Genomic DNA, 8,513 nt, shown 5'->3' on the forward strand with positions numbered 1-8,513 from the left:
TGTATGAAATGTCTTCATTTCACTTTCACACTTGGTTGATGGTGTGGCTGCATACAGAATTTTATGTTCAAAATGTTTTTTCCTTAGTTATTTGAAAGCATTACTCCATTGCTTTCTTGCTTGCTTTTCTATTTTTCATGGATAATATCTTTATTACATTATACATTATATTATTACTTTATTATTTTATACCTTATAAAGATATAAAAGTACGGATTTTTCACTAGGAGCCAACTATCTTTATGTTCCACTACTGTTTTTATCACTTCTTGGTGTCTCAACTAAGAATACCTGTCTTGATTTCACCTGGAAATCTGTTACACATATTTGCATCTGCTAGATTCCCTTAGGTACAACTGACACTCTTGGTTGCTCAGTTGTAATTCCTTTGACATTTCACTTGGACTTCTACCTCTGGTGTGTGCTGGGCTGTTGTCCATCTCAGGCGTAAGCAGTCCCTGGCCTGCTCCATCCCCCCACTGGCCACTCCTCTGGCTAGAATGTTAAGTATCTCCCATAGTTGCTCTGCTTCCCTCCATTGCTTTCTTGCATCCCATGTATCAGTGGAATCCCTGAAATCATTACTTGTTTATAGTAAAGTTTCCCCTATTCACCCCCCAACCCAAAGACTTTGGTGTGTTCTCTTTATACATATTCTGAAGTTTCAGAATGAATCTTTTTTTTTCCAAACTGGTTCTCTTTCAATCTGAAGTTTTATATTTTATATCAACTCTAGGGTATGTTCTTCTATTACTTTTTAAATTTTTTTCTCATTTCTCTGTTCCTAGAACATCTGTATAGGACAGATATTGGTTTTTTCAGTTCTACTTCTCTTGACATTTTTTCCCTCATGTTTTCTGTCTTTGGTCTTTTTACTCTATATTGCAGGAGATTTTCCTGATTTGTTTTCTTGCACTTCTTCGATTTATTTTTTATTTTGGTGATGTATTCTTAATTTCCATGAACTCTTCATTGCTTCCCAACTGCTCTTCTTTCATAGTAGTCTATTTTGGTTTAAAAGTGAATATATTCTCTTTTTGGACATTAATGAGAATTCCTTATAGCTTCTTCTGTTTTATGAATTATTTATATTTCCACTGTCAGGTCAGTTCTTTCAAAATTTATTTCAGTTGTTATCCAAGTAAACTTGAGGTGCAGAATTTCCTACTAATCCATGGTCTTTAACTCATTTATTTGTGGATCAAGGACAAATGCAATTGATATAGGTGGCTTGAGTGGGGTTTCCTTTCTTCTGCTCCAGAATTAGAGCTAGATTTTGTGTTTTTTGGTAGGAATGTGGATGATAGAATTTACTTTAGGTTGCTGGGGGCAGGTGGTCGGGCTGGTCCTCTCCCCAAATGCCAAAGCATTTTCGGTCCTCTCTGGTATGCCAACCCCTATTTTGAATTACTATTGCATGAATATATCACATAAACTGATTAAATTTCTTCACAGATGATGTTTCCAACTTGGCCTGGGGGCAAAATCCTTTGCTGCACAGAAGGCTGTGGCAGGGGACCAAAGATCTAGGATGACAGGATTCCATGCTCTGGTTCCATCAGCCCTGGGTTTACATGCCCATCTGTGGAGTTGGGGGTGAGAATGTCTGTACTTGTAACCCCATGGATTGAGTAGAGAAGGTGTATTCAGAGGAGATTCAAATGCTTTTATCTGAAGATTAAGACAAAAGCAATAATCATTCACTATTATAGGCAAATGTGATTAATCCCACTTTATGAGTGCATTTGATGAAATACTGTGAATGAATCATGGATGTTAGAAATGAGGAGCAGCATGAGATAGTAAGTCAGCCTAACATAAACAACACCATTGCTGGTCCTTGTGTTGATCTTTGTGGGGAAAACTAGAGAAAATGCTTACGTATTTCCATCAACTTAACCTTGGTCCTGCTGCTGCTGCTAAGTCACTTCAGTCGTGTCCGACTCTGTGCGACCCCATAGACAGCAGCCCACCAGGCTCCCCCGTCCCTGGGATTCTCCAGGCAAGAACACTGGAGTGGGTTGCCATTTCCTTCTCCAATGCATAAAAGTGAAAAGTGAAAGTGAAGTCGCTCAGTCGTGTCCGACAGTAGCGACCCCATGGACTGCAGCCTACCAGGCTCCTCCGTCCATGGGATTTTCCAGGCAAGAGTACTGGAGTGGGGTGCCATTGCCTTCTCTGAGCCTTGGTCCAGTTCTCATCAATTAGGAGTGGAGAGGAAGAGGCTATGTAAATCACGAACATCATAGCAAATATGTCATAGACTCCAATGGAGACCTACTTCCAGTTTCTGATTCACTAAATATCTTTCCCTTGAAGTGAGCATAGAGTAATCATGAAAGGAAAATGTGACTGTGGTTAAAACTTGTGGAATCATACAGAGTGTTTGGGACCTTATTCACTCCATTTGCACTCCTCCTTTCATTTGTAGAGTTCCAATCCATTTCAAAGACTTTTCTAGGTACTGACAGAGAATAAAGTTCTGCGAAATTGGAAACTTTTATATAGATCAAGATTTTCAGTATATCCCAAAACATAGTTAGATTTGATACAGATAAATCTCAGCTACATCACAATGTTGATCACTTCCTTTCTTTTAAGCAGAGTAACTGCCATTCTCAAACATAGATCAAGCATTTAGCCCCAACAATTGTTGTAATCAAAATAGATGGTGATCAGTGTATCCAGTCTCTCATCTGTGCTTTGGCTATAATGTTTAATTTTCATTTCCTCCTTTCCATTGACATGGAAGGAGGTGAGATAGCCCTTTACAGGGGATGTTTTTACTTCATCATTCTTACATAAGAGCCAGAATTCCATTTGGAAAGAGAAATTACATTGGGTTTGATCAATACCCTCAAAGAATTAAGGAAAAAAATTGCTTGTTATTTGACTTTAATGTGTACTTGATGCCCATGATTTGTGTTCTTCTGTTAATTGCAGCATCACTAGCAATTAGATTAGCAATTGTTAACATCTAAAATTGATTTTAATGCAAAAGAATCAATACTTGAGCTAAATGTTTAAATATCTTGACACTAACAAGAGACTCAGTCTTTCCAATTGAATTACTTTTTGCTTTGTGCGTTTTACAACCCTGAGCATGTCTAAGAGAGATGAAAAGTACCTATTGTTGTAAAGACAACGTAAATAACTTGCTGTGGTCATAGAAATGAAGGCAATGGCACTGATGGGAACAGTAAGCGGTAAGTATAGTTTGTGAAACTCAAGTATCTTAGCATTAAATTTGACAAAAATTATACTAATTACAATGGCTGATGAGGTTTTATTTGTAACTTTTTTAAATTGGAGTATAGTTGATTTAAAATATTGTGTTAGTTTCAGGAGTACAGCAAAGTAATTCAGCTATATATATTTTTTCATTTTATATTATTTTCCATTATAGGTTATTACAAAATGTTTTTATAGTCCCATATGCAAAGAATTAGCAGAAAACAATAGAATGGGAAAGACTAGAGATCTCTTCAAGAAAATTAGAGATACCAAGGGAATGTTTCATGCAAAGATGGGCTCGATAAAGGACAGAAACCGTATGGACCTAACAGAAGCAGAAGATATTAAGAAGAGATGGCAAGAATAAACAGAAGAATATACAAAAAAGATCTTCATGACCCAGGTAATCACGATGGTGTGATCACTCACCTAGAGCCAGACATCCTAGAATATGAAGTCAAGTGGACCTTAGGAAACATCACTACAAATAAAGCTAGTGGAGGTGATGGAATTCCGGGTGAGCTATTTCAAATACTCAAAGATGATGCTGTGAAAGTGCTGCACCCAACATGCCAGCAAATCTAGAAAACTCAGCAGTGGCCACAGGACTGGAAAAGGTCAATTTTCATTCCAACCCCAAAGAAAGGCAATGCCAAAGAATGTTCAGACTACTGCACAATTGCCCTCATCTCACACGCTAGCAAAGTAATGCTCAAAATTCTCCAAGCCAGGCTTCAACAGTACGTGAACCGTGAACATCCAGATGTTCAAGCTGGATTTAGAAAAGTCAGAAGAACCAGAGATCAAATTGCCAACACCCGTTGGATCATCAAAAAAGCAAGAGAGTTCCAGAAACACATCTATTTCTGCTTATTGACTATGCCAAACCCTTTGTATGGATCACAACAAACTGTGGAAAATTCTAAAAGAGATGGGGATGCCAGACCACCTGACCTGCCTCCTGAGAAATCTGTATGCAGGTCAAGAAGCAACAGTTAGAACTGGACATGGAACAACAGACTGGTTCCAAATAGGAAAAGGAGTACGTCAAGGCTGTATATTGTCACCCTGCTTACTTAACTTACATGCAGAGTACATCATGTGAAATGCTGGGCTGGATGAAGCACAAGCTGGAATCAAGATTGCCGGGGGAAATATCAATGACCTCAGATATGCAGATGATACCACCGTAATGGCAGAAAATGAAGAAGAGCTAAAAAGTCTCTTGATGAAAGAGAAAGAGGAGAGTGAAAAAGTTGGTTTAAAGCACAACATTCAGAAAACCAAGATCATAGCTTCTGGTCCCATCACTTCATGGCAAATAGATGGGGAAACAATGAAGACAGTGACAGACTTTTTTTTTTGCTCCAATGCAGACATGAAATTAAAAGACGCTTGCTCCTTGGAAGAAAAGTTATGACCAACCTAGACAGCATATTAAAAAGCAGAGAAGTTACTTTGCCAACAAAGGTCCATGTAGTCAAAGCTATGGTTTTTCTAGTAGTCATGTGTGTATCAGAGAAGGCAATGGCAACCCACTCCAGTACTCTTGCCTGGAAAATCCCACGATGGAGGAGCCTGGTAGGCTGCAGTCCACGGGGTCACTAGGAATCGGGCACGACTGAGCGACTTCACTTTCACTTTTCACTTTCATGCATTGGAGAAGGAAATGGCAACCCACTCCAGTGTTCTTGCCTGGAGAATCCCAGGGACGGGGGAGCCTGGTGGGCTGCCGTCTATGGGGTCGCACGAAGTCGGACATGACTGAAGCGACTTGGCAGTAGCAGCACGTGTGGATGTGAGAGTTGGACTATAAAGAAAGCTGAGCACCAAAGAATTGATGCTTTTGATCTGTGATGTTGGAGAAGACCTTTGAGAGTCCCTTGGACTGCAAGGAGATCGAACCAGTCCATCCTAAAGGAAATCAGTCCTGAATATTCATTGGAAGGACTGATGCTGAAGCTGAAACTCCAATATTTTGGCCACCTGATATGAAGAACGGACTTATTGGAAAAGGCCCTGATGCTGGGAAAAACTGAAGGCAGAAGGATAAGGGGACGACAGAGGATGAGATAGTTGGATGGCATCACCGACTTGATGGACATGAGTTTGAGCAAGTTCTGGGATTGGTGCTGGACAGGGAAGCCTGGCGTGCTGCAGTCCATGGGGTCACAAAGAGTTGGACATGACTGAGTGACTGAACTGAACTGATACACTGTACAGTACATCTTGGTTGCTTATTTATCTTATGTATAGTAGTTTGTCTCTAGTACTCCTGATTTATCCCTCTCCCACTCCCTTTCACCTTTGGTTAACCATAAGTTTTTATTCTGTTTTAAGTCTGTTTCTGTTTTGTAAATAAATTCAATTGTATTATTTTTTTAGATTCCACATACAAGTGATAATGTAATATTTGTTTTTCTCTGACTTACTTCACTTAATATGATATTCTCTAGGTCCATCCATGTTGCTGCAAGTGACAGTATTTCATTCTTTTTTTATGGCTAAGTAATATTCCATTGCACACACACGCACACACACACACCACCCCCCATCCTCTTAAATGAATTGTCTGTTGATGCGCACTTGTGTTTTTTCCATGTTTTGGCTATTGTAAACAGTGCTGCTATGAACACTGAGGTGCATGTCTCTTTGAATTAGGGTTTTTTTTTTTGGATATATGTTCAGGAGTGGGCCTGGTGGATCACATGGTGGCTCTACTTTTAGTTTTTTAAGAAACCTCCATGGACTTCCCGGGTGGCACTAGCAGTAAGGAATCAGCCTGCCAGTGCAAGAGACCCAGGAGACACAGCTTTGATCCCTGGGTTGGAAGGCAGGGATCCCCTGGGGGAGGGCATGGCCACCTGCTCCAGTATTCTCGCTGGAGAATCCCATGGATAGAGGAGCCTGGCAGTCTACAGTCCATAGGGTCACAAAGAGTTGGGCATGACTGAAGCGACTTTACATGTACATACATGCAATAAATCTCCATACTGATTTCCACAGCGGCTGCACCAATTTACCTTCCCACCAACAGTGCAGGAGGATTCCCTTTTCTCCATACCCTCTCCAGAATGTATCTGTAGACTTTTTGATGATAGTGCAATAGCTGATGTTTTCAAGTACTTGCTCTAGGCTTGACAATGTTATTTCATTTTTCTCATTAATTTTCACAACAATCTTATGACACAGGTACTAAGTGACTCAAGAAGGATCTGCCTTCACGAAGTCACAGGTTGGGTTGAATCCCAGGTCTACTGACCACAGATCCAGCACCCATAACCTGGATGCTATATTTTAGAAACTGTGATTCTAGATATTCTAAACAAATGGAGTGTTGATGGAGTTTTAAGTGGTGGAAAGTTGAAAAGACATAAATTCAGAAAGATGAGTTTATAAATTACTTGCTCTTAAACCAGTTTAAATTTCAGAAACTCTCTTGGTAAATTTGATACTTTTATATAACCTTAAATATGGTTTGCTGAATTGAGTTCTACAGTTGTAATAGTAAAATTTACACTTTTAACATATTCATATCTGTATTAGACTCTTCGCAAGTTAGAGTTAAGAACTATCTGTGTGTATACAATCATAGGTCATAGAAACATATAGGGATCTGAGTTAGGGGGACTAAACCTAGCTCAGTGTGTGTGTGTGCACACGCATGCACCCACATGTATGTCTCACTGTGTGTTAGTCTGGTAAGGTTGCAGTTTAGACAGAACTTCAGCCAAATAAATCACATTTAAACGTTGTCTCTATTTAAAAACAGTAAGACCCCCCTTGGTACAGGTTCTGTTTGTTTTTGTTTGTTTTGTTTTCAAATATCACTTGAGAAGCTGAAAATAGTTATGCAAATATTTGTCAAAGAGACCCCCTAGGCCCTAGAGAAAATGTGTAACAGGATCTTCTGTGGCTTGACAAAGGCTACTCAGATCAAGGAGCCCTTGGTTTTCAGAATTGAATGCTATAGAGGGAAGGTAGGGGTGAAAAGAGTTAATTTACAGAAATTTCCAATAACCAATGATTTCTCTTCTGTGGCTCAACGTTAATAGAACATATTGAAGGACCAAGATATATTAATGGGGGCCAATCAGTGGAAGAGAGCAACATGAGACTCCAAATGGAATTTACCCTAAGGCAAAGGAAGTCTGATCAGGTAGTCTGGTTCAGCAACAGCACAAAAAGGGGCTGGAGGGTCTTGCTGTGGCACGTTGGTGAGGCTGGATTTCCTCCTAACATTTTCACCTCAGCAAAAAAGATGTACTTTAGAAACAAATGGTTGAGTCTGTGAGGGTAAAGCAACTCAGCTGGTACCCGAAGCCTGACTACATTGACAATTATATTTTTGTAATTTTATTTTATTAGTTTATTTTTTGTTTAGTTTTGGTGGCACTGGGTCATCATTGCTGCACATTCTCTAGTTGCGGTGAGGGGGGCTGCTCTCCAGGTGTGGTGCGTGGGCTTCTCATTGCGGTGGCTTCTCTTGTTGCAGAGCAAGGGCTCTGGAGCATATGGGCTTCGTAGTTGTGGCCCGTAGGCTTAGGTGCTCCATGGCATGTGGGGTATTAGTTCCTGCACTAGTGATAGAACCAGTGACAATTATATTTTGAGTAAAAATTTCACTTTAGATGAATATATCCTTTATCTCAAAAGATCTTAATTGTCTTAACACTCATTTCTTTTGAACTCAATGAACTTTGCTGAAGATTTTTTTCAACTTTGGAATCCCTGATTCCCAATATTTTGTCAAAAATGTTCATTTATGTAGGATCTCAAAAACCTTTGCACATCTTTTTCCTATCTTTGTTGCCATGGGAAGGTTTTTCTATAGGAGCATGTTTGCAAGAAGTGTTTGGGTTCTTAGAATCACCCACATCACTGTAAGGTAGGCAGGACAGGGGCCACTTTTCCCGTTTTCTGGTTGAGGAAAATGAGATAAGTGAGTTAAAGAAAACCTCGTGACTGGCCAGCAGCTGGGACTTAAATGGGCTATTCCCGACTTTTAAAGCAACAGGCCCTCTTTACTCACTGTTGTGTGCTGATAATCTTTATGAACAGTTTTCTAGACTGAAAAGTGTTTTTCAAGGAAGAGGCAGATCTAGGTTCAAATCCTGAAGCTCCGTTTCTCATCTTTGGTTGGGCAAAGTACCTAAACTCTTCGAGCCCTAGGATCTTAATGTTGTAGAAAGGAAGAAAATGATATAAACTTTACAGGGTTGTTAGGATTTAATAAGCTACCGGTTTTAATTGCCTGGTATTGTCATTTTGGGACTTCC

General features: G+C 39.8%; 1 pseudogene; it reads right to left on the reverse strand.

The window, feature by feature from the left end:
* Nucleotides 1–240: 240 nt before the first annotated feature.
* On the reverse strand, nucleotides 241–472 carry LOC109564401 (SNRPN upstream reading frame protein-like; annotated as a pseudogene).
* Between the last annotated feature and the right edge of the window lie 8,041 nt (nucleotides 473–8,513).

The sequence above is a fragment of the Bos indicus genome, chromosome 10 (genome assembly GCF_029378745.1).
Source record: "Bos indicus isolate NIAB-ARS_2022 breed Sahiwal x Tharparkar chromosome 10, NIAB-ARS_B.indTharparkar_mat_pri_1.0, whole genome shotgun sequence".
NCBI lineage: Eukaryota > Metazoa > Chordata > Mammalia > Artiodactyla > Bovidae > Bos > Bos indicus.